We start from the raw sequence: 15942 nt of genomic DNA, 5'->3' as shown, positions 1-15942 counted from the left end.
TTGACCCCAGTCCGTGCCTGGTGTCGCAGTTCATGCAGTAGTACAAGGTTAGCTCCGAGGACGCGGGATCATCAGATCCGACCGACATAGAGGATGCCGAACGGGGAGTCGAAGGCGCAGACAGACTCGACGGGCTTATCAGGCCAGCCGAAAGGTCGAGTGATGACGACGCGCTCGGACTCGTCGATCTGGAGATGGGAGATTCTAGCAGGCGAAGAATTCCTTCTGAGTTGACGTTGTAGTGGACGCTCCCGAAAGCCATCTCCATGTTGCCTTGTAGACCGGAGAAAGTCGAGCGAGATGAATCGCTATGTGGGGTGAATTCGTAGGAGCCGAAACGAATCGGGCTTCCCAGACGAGGCGATGACGGTGTTGATGAAGCTGCCGATGACATGACGGGTTCAGCCGATGTCCGATCTTGTGCCGATAGGGTTCCCACAGACGGCGCCAATTGTCGAGGGTACTCCTCGCCAATGCCCTCCGATAGGGGCTTAGGGTTGATGGAATCCTGTAAGCTGATACGAGACATCGGTTCACAGACAAGCGGGGAGAGCAATTTACCCAGGTTCGGGGCCCTCGATGAGGTAAAACCCTTACGTCCTGCCTGTCTGTTCTTGATTATTATGATAATGGGTTACAATGGGGTGCCGAATAGTTCGGCTAAGATCTCGTCGAGATGGCTGTTGCTAAGGCGACCTAGCTCTAAGCTTTTGCTGGCTAAGATTGCTAAGATTGATCGTGTCCCTCGGCAGCCCCTCTCCTGGCCTTTATATAGGAGGCCAGGTCTCAAGAGTCCTAACCGAGTACGACTAGGTTTACAGTATTTTTAGATCCAATCTTTCCTTGTTCGGCTGCCTCCTTGTCTTGCCCGCCAAGGAATCTTCTGGTGCACCGTCCTAGTGGCCCATCTCGCCTTCAGGTGTCTTCATGGGCCTCCAATTAGTCAATACAGGATAGGGCAATGTGGGTTACCCGAAGGGTAGTGCCCACGTCAAAGCCGTCGGCAGGGGCTTCTTCTTCCTCCTCCTCGTCGTCGTCGTCGTCCTCTGACCCGGCGCGGAAGCGCTTCGCCGGCGGGTACTCGTCGGAGGAGGTGTCATCCTCCTCTTCCTCCTCCTCGTCGGAGGAGGTGAAGTCGCCCCAGGAGAAGAGGTCGTCGTCACTCTCCGCCTCCAACTCCCCGTCGACGAGGAACCGGAGGTCGTCCTCCCCGTCGGTCAGGGGTTCGTCGTCGTCTGACCCGACAGCGGTCAAGGGCTCGTCGTCTGTCCTGACGGCGAAGTCCCAATCCCTCTCGTCCCAATGCTCGGGAGCGCGGGCCTCGTACGCTGCTATCGGGTCGTACTCCGGCATCGGCTCACTGGAGGAGGAGGATTGGAAGGAAAGGCCCGAGGAGGCAGAGGAGGAGGAGAAGCTCATGGTTGCAGAGGAAGGGGCTTTTTCGATTGCTAGTGTGGAGCAAGAGGATGAGGAGGTGAACTGCTCAATGCGGTTAAATAAAGGGGATATAGTGGAGATGATTCAATGCTGCGGCGGTTTTCGAGGATGTGGTGCCAAAACTGTCAAATCGTGCAGAGAAGTTGAGAAGGCAAGGCATCATGATTAAAGGATACTGTGGCGGTTTTGCTCTGCCACGTGTGACCCGACGAAGAAAAAGCAGAGTGGTTTTGGAATTATTATTGCCAAAACCAGGGGGGCATGTGTTATCGCCGGATTTTAACCGAGTCAGGAGATGGGCCGTAATTGAGATGGGCTTAGAGGATATACATCTAGAATATTTCTAAATCGGGCTCATAAGAGAGTCTGGGCTAGATTGCCCGTGTATCTGTACATTATGGTAGATTTAGAATTAAGAGATAGAGTTTAGTTCGTACGAAGCTAGGTTTATTCCAAAAATAGAAAGTCCACGGACTATAAATATGTACCTACGGTTATTGAGAAAGGAGGACGATCACGTTCACAACAAACCAATCTAGGCGCATCGCCACCCCTTGTTTCGAGGGTTTCTTCCAGGTAAGCTCCATGCTGCCTAGATCGCATCTCGCGATCTAGGCAGTATCAGTTTATTCGTTATTTTGTATTGCTCGTGCTGAAGCCTTTTTGATGGCGAGTAATACTGTTATCATGGATGTCTTGAGGCTAATATTGCTACTTTTCTAATACGTATGCTTAGTTATGCTACCCCTAGATATCTAGCCGCCCTTGCATCTATCTTAGGTGTAAGGGCGGCATCTTGCTTAGTCTTTATTCGGTAGATCCGATCTGTTATGGTTGTTCCTTGTTCTCCAAGGATTAGTCTGATATCTGCATGGTTAGGCCTTGCAAACGGGTTGAATGATCCAGTAGTGCGTAAGGTACGGTCTGCTGATCCTACAAGAGATGTTCCGGGAATCAACTCTATGTTGGTTTTTAGGCCTTGTCTAGGGCTGATTTTCTATTATCTTTCGTATCTGCCAGGCTCAACTACGTGTAGGATGTTCCGGTTATGCGGTGAAAACCCTAGACTGTCGTAGATTGAGTTAACTTAGTATTGATCAAGCAGGACCACCATATTATCGTAGATCCAATACGAACCATGGGTGGATCGGCTCCTTGAGCCGATTCACAGGATAACCTGAGAGCCGATCGAGGCTCGGATTTAATGTTTACGTGTCTGCCATGCAGGAAATTAATCGAAGCAATCCATCACCTTCTTGACCAGGTATAGGTCAGGTGGCACACCCTTGCACCAGCCAGGACGTGTGCCGGAGTTTTGCGGGCCGTTGCCCGAGGGACCAGGGCCCACCAGCAGTTCTGGGAGCCTCCCGGCTCTTCGTGTTGCTCGTCGCTGCTCGCCGGTGGGTTTTGGCAGGCAACATATGGAAAGTGAAAAACAGGTCAGAAAAGGAGAAAACATATTTCCTAAAAACTTTGCAGATAAAATCCTGGAAGATAGAAAAATACAGAACTATCCCTAGGGTTCCCGCACTCGCCAAAACTAGCGGCCACCGCCAACCTCCGACTCTGCCTAAGCACACACGTGAGGAGACGATGAGCCTCCACCATTGCCAGATCCGAAGAAGCACCATCGCCAACGAAGTTTTATGAGTCGATGAACAAGCCCACTGCAACTAACGAGGCACATGTCGTTGTGGCACGTCGACCGGGGGACGTCCCCGTGTTTCCTTGAACCAAGATCCACAACATCTCATCGACAAAATCGAGGAACAACGATAGATGCATCGCCTCCGGACCAACATACTCGCTCCAGAGCATCCACCTCGCCCCGATCCCCAGCGTCGTCATGGAAAACGATGAACGCTAGCGACCCATCGAGAAACAGATCTCGCCAAATCTGAAGAGCGGCGAGAAAACAAGCTTCTCATATGAAGAATCGACAAGCAAACGGCGGCATAAACTCAGAGATGCCGCCATGAAGGTCCCCACTGGTGTGAGAGTGTAGTTGAGGCATACTTATCCGCCCGGACGACACTCCCACCACCCCAACGATAAACCACAACAGATAAACCATAACCCTAACTACGGAGCGGAGGAACGAGGTCCCCCTTCTCTCTTGCCGCCGGAGCGGAAAGGAAGGAGAGGGAACCAACATCTTGGCTGGTGGTGATGGGAGGGAGATGGCCCACCGCCGCCAAGGAGATGATGAGCGGACGCAGTCTCTATCTTAGTGTCATTAGTGTTGAAGTGGATGGTCTAAACTATAATTAAATACTAAAAAATGTAAAATTCTACTATAGGAGTGAGATGCTCTTTAAAAAATCTTAAAGTCACTAACATTGTTGCAACTAAAATCATAGCTCAATTGCACCGATGAAAAGTTGTACCGATGAAAAGTGAAGGACATATTTAATATAAAATAAATTCAAACTTTATAACTCGGTGCCCCGGTCATATCAACCCAACAAGGGCATACTTTAATTGTTTTCTTGTTAACCATTTTAACTTCCGTTGCAACGCACGGGCATATTTCCTAATCTCCACTAATATAAAAAGGGAGAGAGACAGATCCAACCAATCTCAGCCGTCGATCATGTAAATCTAATGGACGAGAGACCAACTCATCATCGGTTAGAGCACCTCCAGCCAGGCCCCCGAGAAGCCCCCCAGGACCAACTTTTTTCATCCGGATGGCGTAAAACGGCCCAGTCGTGCGCCCAGTGTCTCGATTTCGCCCGGATTTGGACTTATATCCGTCCGGACTCCCCATGCCAAGCCCGGTCCCCCGGGGAGCTGCTGGGGGCTCCGGATGAAACATTCTCGTCCACCTGGCCCGCTGTCAGGGACTAGTCTCCTCTCTCTCTTCTGATTTTTCTCTCCACCTACCGCCCTTCTCTCTCCTTGATCTTTTCCCCACCTTGCCGAGCTAGAGCACGACGGGCAGAACGGAGATCGCAGGTGGCCTCGCCGGGACCTCGCAGTGTTCGGGAGACGAGGAGTCAACTGGACACGCCATGGACCAATCCACCGAGCTGGAGGCGGCGGAGCGGGTCGTCATGCGCTGGGACTCATCCCCGGCATCCACGGCGGCCGCCGGCCGGGACGACGAGCCCATGCTGTTCGACGGCGCGGGGGATCGTGCCGAGGCGGAGCGCTTCCTCCGCGCGGTGGACGACATCCGCCGCCTCGCGCCGCCGTCCGGGCTCGGGGGCGGCGGCGGCGTCCGGGCTCGGCGGCTCCGGCGCCGTGCGGGTGGCCATGGCGCGGCTCGAGGACGAGTTCCGGCACGTGCTCTCCTCCCGCGCCTTCGACCTCGAGATCGAGGCGCTCGCGGACCTCACCTCGCTCTCCACCATCTCCGGCGACCGCTCGGCTCGCTCTCCTCCGTCGACCTCCCCGCCGTCGACGAGGACGACCCGTCGCCTACCGCGTCGGCCGCCGCAGCAGCCTACCGCTCGCTGCGCAGCATCCGCGAGATCGACCTCCTCCTCGACGACGCCGTCGCCGACCTCCGCGCCATCGCCTCCCGGATGGCCGCCGCCGGCTACGGCCGCGAGTGCGCAGGTCTACGCCTCCGTCCGCAAGCCCGCCGTCGACGCCTCCCTCCGCCGCCTCGGCGTCGAGCGCCTCAAAGCATCGGCGACGTCCGGCGCCTCGAGTGGGACGCCCTCGAGGCCAAGATCCGACGCCGGATCCGCACCGCGCGCCGCCGTACGCCGACATTGCACCACCATCGGGTGCGTGGCCGGCATGGTCGATGCTGGTCGAACACCTTCCAGGCATCCTCACGAGCGCCGTGTGTGGGGAGATGACTGGAAAAGTGTAGCTCCCCATGCCAAAAATAGGTCCAATCCGGACCAATTTCTATCCGGATTATGTCCCGGGGGCCTCCAACGAGTGGGGATGCTCTTATCAATTACTCGCAGAAACGGTTTCACTAATAGGGCCCGTTATGTTTCCTCTCGGTGCCTCGAGCCCTCAATTCCTCTTTCCTTTCTCCCCCGCTATATTCTCGCTGCCCGAGCCCCTCAGATCGCCAGCAACCCAAGTTCTTCGCCGTCCTTCTTCGACTCCGCTGCGAGGGCAATGCGGCGAAACCTATGGCAGTCAACAGCGAGGGCGGAACCCTAGCCTGAACACTGCCGCCACCGTGCCACGCACAGGCAGAAAGTAGTTTACCGTCTGGCCCTTTGCGCTGATCGAGCGGCATAAGCAGAAGATGGAGGAAACAGGATTCAGGAGAGGCACTATTCAGAAGACTGGCGACTGGCGCCTATGTTGTCCTCCGCCATCCGGCCGCCGTCGACCTCCTCCAACAGTTGGACCCAATCCTCTTCATGCTGTGCAGCTGAGCCACCGTGGCCTGAATCTCCGCTTGGTACATGCATCTTACAGGTGCGTGGCTGATGAATTACTTTTGCATGATCTTAGTTTTCTTCCTTTTGCACCTGACGAATTCAATTGTTTTCTTGCAGGCGTCCAATCAAACATCATTTGGGTGAATTTTTGTATTATGTCAAACTTATCGATCAGTGCAATGCACCATCACCATGTTGCGGGAAATCACCATGTAGGTTCAACCTGTAGCCTTTTTTTACAACTATCTTAGTTTGCTTGCATGAACAGCAAGGTGTCCCCAGTTTGGGCAACCCGAACAGAAGTTTCTAAATTAGACCACACTGTATTTTACTCGAGTTGATGCTAGCACAAATCGGATCTTGTACTTTTACTTCTTTTCTCAGCTTGACAGATTAGCACTATCAAGGTATATATACACCTATGCATCGACAGTGATTGCTCAATTGCCTGTCCGGCTTAATCGATATTCAAACAATTGGAGCTGCAAAAGTCAAAATACTTTCAGTGCATTACCATTAGTACTAAATAAATTTGAAATGCAACAATATGTTTTCTAAACTTTACATTCTTGTCACACTTAACTATTTCTGTCTTTGGAGTAAGCTGGGAGTGGTAGGTGTTAGGAATGAGCACTAGATATGTGACTACAGGTTTCAGAGAAACAGTAAAATTACCGAGTTGACATATGCAATGGAGATAATAATAATTATTATTATTGTGACATTACCTGTTTTCAGATAACACTGAGATGCAAGGTGCAATGAGATCATATTCCAGATTGCTTTGGTGTATGGAAGAAGTGGTATTGTAAGTATCACTATCTGAGTTCACTAAATGATTGTTTTAGATTTGCTATGCTCATCATATATATTAGACCACTACTATTTACAATTACAAGCATTTGAAAATAGGACATGCTCCAACTATAGGGTTTACTTGGGAGAACAGTATGAGATACTCAATAATGATACCCATGAATGCCTTCATGTAACTCCACTGGTTGTTCTTGCAAGAAAGAAGTACTATTTTTCTAAAGCTTTCTTTACAAATGATTTCAGTTTCTTTCTTACTGTGGCCTGAAGAAGGAATCCTTCTGAAGAATTATAGTTTATTGTACTTTATTACAACTCACAGTTTCAGATTGGTGTAATGCATAATTACTTTATATGTGTCTGCCATTCTAAATAGGAAACGTTATTACAGGATATCATATTCACAGCAGATGTCAAACGGGTCATGCCCTTTATCTCGAATATTTTCATCAAGCAGTGACTAAAAGGCGAGAGATCACATAGCTAACAACAAACATGCAATCAACTGCCAGTTCGAGTCATATTCACCATGTCTAATTTTGATCCGCTCAGATGGATAAGGATTTGCAGAGTGTCCAATGGAGGTTCTTTCGTTTTTTAATTTGTCAGAAGCCTTTCCTTTCATGATTAGAAATAATAACCTATTCCGATTGCCTTTTCTATGCAGCTATTTTTGAGTAGCTTGCATCTGACAGTTAAGTGCTCCAAGATTTGGCAACCAAAATTGAGCTTACATATGCATGTATGAAAAAACAGTTAATATCATTTGTTTAATTGATCTCTGAATCGACTGGAGACACATCTCTCTAGCTTTGCAGATTGTTAGACATTTTATAGGTTCTTTGTTTTTCTCCGGATGTTATGATTAGTCCCGGTTTGTGTCTTCTACGAGCCGCAGAAGGCCAGGTACCGCAACATCCACATAAGGGGCACATAACTGTAAAATTTTGAAATTCAGTTAACTTAACATGTAGGTTCAAATATGTGGTGATATCTCGGTTGATTTTTTTTGGCGAACCTGCAGATGTGCTGCAGCTATACTGACTGCTGTTTGTGTGAGTTTGTTCCAGCAAAGTGAATAAAATGGCTAATTTTGCGGTTTTTTTTGTTGAACCCAGGTTGAGTTTGGTGGTGAGCATCAGGTAATTAATACTAACACATTCAGAAGTAGTATTGCGTGGTAATGTACTCAAACTGATTTCATATTCATATCTGAATCTTTGGTAGCCATATAGGAGAACCTCCCAGTTTCAAATGGCACCAGATGGCTGGTTTGCTTGAGTTGCAGATTTTGGATGATACTATATTAGCAAAATAAGCATCGATATTATCGATTACTCCGGATAACCATTGTGCAAGAGTACTGACAGAATGATACTAACCCAATGGTAATATTTATTTTGGCAACCTGTCCTCGAAGTGCATTGCTAACTTGGCATGCTATTGTGAAAAGAAGGGATATGCTACAGTTGGGTTTGATTTGTAAGGTTGGTAATGGTCAAACTGCTGAAGTATAGAAAACCAAACAGATTTCTGAAGCAAAAAAATCAACGCAGCGAAGGAGAGGAATAGCTGATGCTCAAGTTTTTGTACAGTTGGTCTCAAGTTTAACTAATAATTTGGTTCATTGTAAGGATATTTTCGCATTAGCAAACAACCGGTTAAGTTTACACCACACACCCCACCTTTCTAAGCCTACTCTCCTGGCATGTTTTATCTCCCTCCAGCAGCTGCAAGTTTCCAACCGAAATATTTTGAAAATGGGGAATATATTCAGCCAAACAATTATGGCATAGTTCGTAATGAGCATGGTACTACAGTTTCTGCAATTGTTGTCCCAGTTGGAATTTGTCACTTGGGAAGAAGGGTATATAAAGATTTTTAGCGTGGAATTTGATCTTAGTTTTTGTTTTTCTGAAAGAGTATATACAGCTAAAGAAATATTTTTTTTTGAGACTCACAGCTAAATAAATATTATATTGTGCACAAATGACATACCTAATATGTCCACATCTTTGCATACTGAACAGAGTTCTTTGGTAATGCGAAAAGATCTTGATTTACATTTTGTCCCATGATGAGTTTCTGAAAATGAACTTGCTAAAGTTTTACCTTATGATAAAAATCTTGCATTGAGCATTGACACCTTGCTTGCATTAAAGGCCATCGTACCTCCTTGAAGCATGTGAGTCCTGATGTTTGCATATTCTCTTTGTAGAAGCTACCATGTACGCTGTATATGAATAGGACCCAAGATGACCATGCATGTTTTTTGTAGCAGTTGTAGGATGAAGAAATTTCCAGAATAGAAAATTATTTACGTTCATAGAAAATTATTTACGTTCATTGACTTCGCGAAGGCCTTCGACTCCATCGACTGGGGGAGCCTCCGCAGGGCCCTCCTTGCGCGCGGCTTTCCGCCGCTGTGGTGCGACTGGATGGATGCTATCTTCCATTCCTCCAAGTCCGCCGTCGTCCTGAATGGTGTGCCCGGAAGGTGGATCAACTGCAAGCGCGGGCTCAGGCAGGGAGACCCCTTGTCTCCCTACCTCTTCCTCATCGTCGCCGACATTCTCCAGCAGCTTGTCAAACAGGATGGTGTGCTTCAGCACCCCCTGGTTGATGGGCGCCCACCGCTCGTGCTGCAGTACGCCGACGACACGCTGATCATCCTCCGCGCTGAGCCCGGGGCCGCGGAGAGGCTCAAGGGCATCCTCGACGACTTCGCTGCCGCCACCGGCCTCGTCATCAACTTCTCCAAGAGCACCCTTGTTCCCATGTCCCTGGACCCGGAGGCTCTCGCTTCCGCCGCCGAGGTGCTCGGCTGTGTGGTGGAGGGTTTCCCCCAGACCTACCTCGGCCTGCCGCTCTCCTGCGACAAGCTCGCGCTCGAGGCGTTCGCGCCCCTCATCGGCAAGGCCGACAAGTACCTCTCGGGCTGGAGAGCGCTCCTGCTCTCCCCGGCTGGCCGCCTCGTCCTCGTCAACGCTGTGTTGGATTCCCTTCCCACACATGCAATGGCGGCGCTTCAGCTTCCTCCCTCTGTCATTGCCGCCCTTGACGCCCTTCGTCGCGCTTTCCTCTGGGGGGTGGGCGATGAACGGGCCTCCGGCGCGAAGTGCCTCGTCGCCTGGGACAAAGTATGCCGTCCCAAAGATGAGGGCGGCCTCGGCGTGCGCGCTCTTGGGCTCCAGAACGCGTGCCTCCTCGTCAAGCTCCTCCACAGGCTACACATTCAGGCGGATTCCCCCTGGGCTGCTTGGCGCTGGACTGAGATTGGCGACGGATCCATCGTCGCTGGCCCGGCAACCTCCTCGGGTGGGCATTGGGCGGCGCTACGCAGGCTCATGCCCCTCTACCGCTGCCTCACTCGGGTAGAGATCGGGGACGGTGGCCGCACCTCCTTCTGGCACGATGACTGGCTTCCTGGTGGGCCGCTGTCGATCTCCGCTGCGGCGCTCTACTCGCATACTACTTCGCCCGAGGCGACAGTCGCCAGCTCTGGCTGGTGGGATTGACAGTATCCTGGCTCCGCGCCTCTCGCGGGTTGGAGCAAGGGAGCTGGACTCACTCCGGGCCGCTCTCGACGAGGTGGCGCTGGGCGATGGGGCTGATCGGCGCTCTCTCACCCGCTGCTCCGGGCCCCGGAACAAGCTGGTCACCGGCGCTCTCTACAGACTATGCAACTTTGGCGGGGTTAGCTCCGCCAACGCGGGGTTTATCTGGAGATGCCACGCGCCATCTCGAGTCAGGTTCTTCGGATGGCTGCTCACCTTGTCGCGTGTCCAGACTCGCGACACGCTTCTTCGGAAGACCATTGTGGACGCGGCCGGGGCTGGCTGCCCCCTGTGTGACGCCACCCTCGAGACCGCCAGCCACATGACACTCCACTGTCCTGTTGCTGCCCGCTTCTGGTCGACGATTGGCGTCGAGGTGCAGCGAGATTTCCACGTCAGGGACCTCCACCTCCTTCCCATGCCGTCGTCGATCTCCATGGAAACGGCGCCGGCCTTTGCCTTGCTCTGCTGCTGGCAACTTTGGAAGCAGCGGAACGCGGCGGTGTTCAGGGGCGAGGCGCCCTCCCTTCCCCTGCTCCTAAAGCTGTGCCGGGATGATGCGACCATGTGGCGTGGACGGTTTCCGGATTCACAGCGCCCTCATATCGATGCCTGGCATGTTTGCCTAGGCGGTACCTGATTTTGTTAGGCTACCCTCTTCCCCTTATGTAACTCCACCTCTCTACCCCTCTATCTCTCTGCTGTAAACCATCTGGGGTTTGCCCCTTTTTTTCAAATATATTCAGGTGGGGAACCTCTCCCCCCCGGTGACCATTCGAAAAAAAATAGATGTTATATCTCTCAGATGGTTTCGTGGCAGCATGATCTGTTGGCAAAGAAACCTTTGCGCCTTTGCGGACTTGCAGCAAATGAGTGGTGACTTAAGTATGTCCTATATGCTTTGTGGAATCAGTACTATTAAACGGTAATTTAATAATCTAATTCTTCACAACTTATTTTAGCAAGAAAAATAGTTTACTGGAGGAATATACATATGGAAATTGATTAGGTAATTGAGGCTCGGTTACATCTTACCAGCATGACATGAAAGATCAAAAAAGAGTGTCGACCCTTTATCTAAACTACTTATAAAAGAGCGATTTCGTAGTTTATAAACATGTATTATTGCAATTAGTATTAACTAGGACAAAACCCGTGCGTTGCTATGGCATCACGTTAAATCAAATAGATACCACTTCATACATATAAATCTATACCTCAGTCCATTGTGAATGACTTGAGAGTTCTTGAGTCAATGTAAATTTCACATAAAAGTTCTTGGGTCTATGTTACCCAGGAGCCAAAACACGACATGTTTCGTTAAATTATCACTCACCCGGCACTACCTCGTCATCCAAGAAACCAAAGATACACCGATCTCTGAGGGAGATTAGGGGCAACCCCATGATTCTGTTCTTAACTTTTTAGCTTGTGTTAATCAATGCATGTCTCGACGGTTCGGATGATGATTTTCCTGGATGAAAAAGTAGTGGTCTAGCATCTGTCGTCCATGGAGCCATGTGATTTTCCAAAATCAAAACTCGAGGTGCGTTTGTGAGTGTGAGCAGAACACATCCACCGATGTCGGGCCGTCCTCGTTTTGTAGCAGTCGATGGTTAGCTATCAAAGTATTGCAGTATCTACTACTATATAACTTGTATAACCTCTCTAGCAAGCTGTTAAGGAAATGGTCTTCCTGCAATCATTCACTTTTGTTTGAAATAATAATGACATGAAATGAAATGAATTGTGGATCTTCCACACTGTATAAAACATCCGTGTTGAAAAGAAATAATGAGATTTCGAACAAAAAAAACTGCACTTTTCGGACTTATGACTGAAGTAGCCATCTTCTATTATTTTACACACATAGAACTGCAAAATTTTCATGTATACTTTTGAATCATGATATAATTGTCATATTTATTTTTTGTAGTAGGGAAAGTAAATAAACTATCTGCACCAGAGTATCAGCAAAAGTGGGAAAATATTAAAGGAGAGACACAACACCCGTAGGTTTAGTAGGAAGTTCAGAACCAGCCCTACCCACTGAATCAGCAGAAGCAAGAAGCGATGGCCGTAAAAGTCCAATCACTCCCAATTTAGAACATCGAATGGAAAGGTAGCTACCAGGTCAATCTAGAACATAAAGCAATCGGTAAAATTAGTGCACTCGAATTGGCACAACGCTGGAGAATCGACTCGAGCTCCAACCTCGAGTAGCATGTCGCACCACCTGGAGGCCTGCGAGAGATTCAGAGCGGCACGGCCGGCAAAGTTCAGAACGGTGCTTTAGCCAGCGACTCCTGTCGTTGCAGCCGCATCTCCAGTCGGAAGCGTCCGTCGCTGACAGTCCTCTGCTTCATCCCTGCCGGAGAATCCCTCACCAGCTCTCCTCTCCATGTGCGAGCGGCCGACTGGGGGTTCTCTGTTCGGCAGTTCCTTCGTGCGGTCGTGCCAAAGGGGAAATGGGATTATCAGGATGTGCGGTGGTAGTTGTCTTCCGCCCCACCGCAGGCGGCAACGCCGTGCCAGGAGCCGCACCAGGTGCGGATGCATGGGCTACCGCAGCCTAGCTACCACCTCTGTTTCCCAGTGACCGGCGCATCCGTTTGCTGCAACAGCTCGACCCCAATGAGCCTCGTCGAGATCCACCGCCGCCCAAGTCCTTCACGTTGAGCGTCGTCTCATCTCCTTCCTGCCGCGAACCCTGCAAGCCGTGGAATTCAGGGCCACACAAGGTGGGCACCCGGCCCGGGCGTGGTGGACTCCGGTGGCGCGGGGTGGACTACTGTGGCTTCACATGGTGGAGTCCCGTGGCGGCTGCTGCGGATTCACGGTGTGGCTGAGACACGCGGGGAAGACCACAGGCACCACCCGGCGGCGGGAATACCGAAGTCCCTCCTGGACCGTGCTCTCGCTCTCCAATCTTCATGGTCGTCGTCGTCCTCCCGTTATCGTCGGCGGTAGTGGAAGTGGCATGGCCCACCTCGTGGGAAGCGCTCTGCGCAGCGCCGGCCGTCAAGCTAGGAGCTCCTGCACCGCTGCACGTCGGGCCTGCCTCTTTCCATGGGCGTGACGGGTCGTTTTCACGGAACGAGCGATGTTGACGGAACCTAACAAAACTAATCGTTTTCTTAACTTGGCGGTGGCAGTAGTGTGTAATTTAAGCCAACTTTAGGAGTAGTAAAAGACGGACCAACAAGAAGCTCTTTTGCTTTTATTATTAGGTATAGACTAGGAAACATACCCGTGCGTTGCTACGGGTCAATTTTAGCCCATTGAGAGATGCATAATCTTACAACTGAGTCTTGGCATATCGTGTCGTTTTTTTAATGGACGTCATGCGTCTTATCTATTTTTAATGTAAATGTTGTGCTTCTTCTCATTAAGTGACCTTAGCCTTTTTACATGGCGGTGGCTGACCCAAAAGACTCATCCCTTCTAATATTAGATAAAGATGAGAATATATAAATAGTTTGAGTCCATTTAGTAATTTTAGGTTTTTATTTATATGAGAAAATAAAACAGCATCCGTAACACACAAACACTAAAAATGTACATAAATAAAACAAATGACGTGCCCATTTATCTGCATGATTGAATGATCAGATTTTTTACATGAAAGTTAATTTCCCTTTCCAAAATAATATTTTCATTATTATGTATAAACTCAAACGTCAATCTATGTGGGAGATTGAAAAATCTTGGAAGACTAAAACCTAGCATCTCTATAGAAGAACATCGTGGTATTGGCTATTTTAAATCTAGTGTACATATATTACATTGTTACCAATTAACTACTATGTACATGCCTAGATCACTTCACTAATATATGCCGGGGACACAAAGAACATACAAATCAATCGCTAAGTGCTACATTATCTTTTTGACAACAAACATCTTACATGAAAAGCAACTCGGGTAATAAAAAAATCGGTGATGTCACTAAATAATTGTATTGACCTGCATTGCACGTATGCAACATTATTATTATTTTAACCGGAACATCATATTTTTGAAAAGACAGCAGAGTTCATAATTCAGTGATATAAAAATCAAAACTTATCCTTTCCATCGTACGAAGCCCATCGGATTTGGATCATAATAGTGTGCGGATGATTCAATTCCAATCACACCCAGCTCCTCTGGTACCTCAGAAAGCATCAAACTTGCACATACCCACACGTCTTCGTACAAAGAATTTCTCCAGCGCCAGGTCTGAAAAATAGAGTACATGTCACTTTCAGGCTATAATTTTACCATTTCATGCAAGAAATTGTGCAAACTCGCCATTAGACAGAGAGTATTGACAGCAGGAGGGACGTCACGATTCCAGCCTAGCGCCACTGCAGGTCGTGTGGCCAGGCGCCGAAGTATAGACAACGATCGATGGATGTCGCAGTGGCCTCGTGCACCAATGCGTGCTTGCTGCCTATGGCCCAGGATCATTGTCTTATATGCACATTGGGTGGCTACTGCCGCAGCAGCGACTGTGATCCAGGATACGCGGCTCTCCGTGTGGAAGCTGTAGTTCTTTCCCGTGTGCCCGCCAGGCCACACGACGGTCCAAACCTGAGTTGGCCAATGTCGACGAATTCCGCGAGTCATATGGTGATGAGCTTCGCCTCTTCGTCGTTCACCAGTTTGGGCCTCGGCGCACTGGTTGTTGTCTATACGATCACCGTCGTCTAGAATGTCGATAGGGACTGGGCGTAGCCGCGGTACTGAATGAGCGAGATGCGAGAGACGGCCAGAGCGCAGGGCTCCTTCTCCCTCCTAAGCAGCCAGCAGATGTAGTGCAGCTCGTCTATCTTAATTACCATCGTCCTGATCTCCGGCGCCAAATCCTCCTTCGAAACAATAGCCGCCATCTCGATCGTTCTCTATGTGCAGGGTATCCAATTTAGCCGATATATACACTCCATGATATAAACCTGCACGACCCTAGCTTTTGATCTGGAGCTTAAGTAGGCAGAGGCAACGATTCATTGTTGTGTTGGGGCCGGAATCACAAATTCCTTTTTGAGTTTCGTTTGGTCTTGGTCCGAAAGCAAGCGGGGACCTGGAGTCTGGACGCAGAGAGATAGCCTTTGGTAGCGATCGTAATTAACACAAACGCCTACTGTCATCGACCATCGGAACCAACACAAACACGTTCGGAACGAACGATGCGAAGCAAGACCGACCAAACGGACGAAACCAACAAACGAACCGTTTTTAACTTACTAGTTAAATGTCTGTGCGTTGCAACGGGTCTTCAATTTTTCTTTCTTGAAAACACATGTAATTATCACAAAAAATAGAAAATGTGCTGAAATTATAACAAATCATTATATTTCATGAATAAATGATCATTTTCTCTCTGATTTGCATAATAAAATATCTGTATAGAGATGTGTATTGTTACATGTGTATCACTAAGCACAAATAAATATGCTTACGAATTCTTTATTGTTTATTTAATGGAGGCCATCACTACTGAAAAACTTGTCCATGTCAATAATGTTCTACTCCTTCTTATGTCATATACTATATCTCCGTCGATGAATCAGATTGGACATTAATGTAGCCCAACACAAAGGAATTTCCTTCACCGCAGTCCACAACCCAGGCCTCTAAAATTGGTGTAGCCACTTTAGAATACTGCAAAAGACAACCCGCCTATTATAAATAATAAGCCTTTCTAATCGTTATCCAATAGTGTCCACCGAACACTTCGTTTGCACCTTTTTGTTTATAGCAAACTAAAATCCATTATATTTTGCCACTGTCAA

General features: G+C 49.0%; 1 long non-coding RNA gene across 1 annotated transcript; it reads left to right on the top strand.

Moving 5' to 3' along the window:
- Nucleotides 1-5392: 5392 nt before the first annotated feature.
- LOC127300940 (uncharacterized) lies at nucleotides 5393-8492 on the top strand. Its single transcript, XR_011749408.1, has 4 exons — nucleotides 5393-5832; nucleotides 5913-6007; nucleotides 6534-6603; nucleotides 7000-8492. It is a non-coding gene; the product is annotated as an uncharacterized lncRNA (long non-coding RNA).
- The last annotated feature ends 7450 nt before the right edge of the window (nucleotides 8493-15942 follow it).

Source organism: Lolium perenne, chromosome 7 (genome assembly GCF_019359855.2).
Source record: "Lolium perenne isolate Kyuss_39 chromosome 7, Kyuss_2.0, whole genome shotgun sequence".
NCBI classification, from domain to species: domain Eukaryota; kingdom Viridiplantae; phylum Streptophyta; class Magnoliopsida; order Poales; family Poaceae; genus Lolium; species Lolium perenne.
Note: the sequence above shows the minus strand (reverse complement) of the source record. Positions and strands in the feature narration are given on the sequence as shown.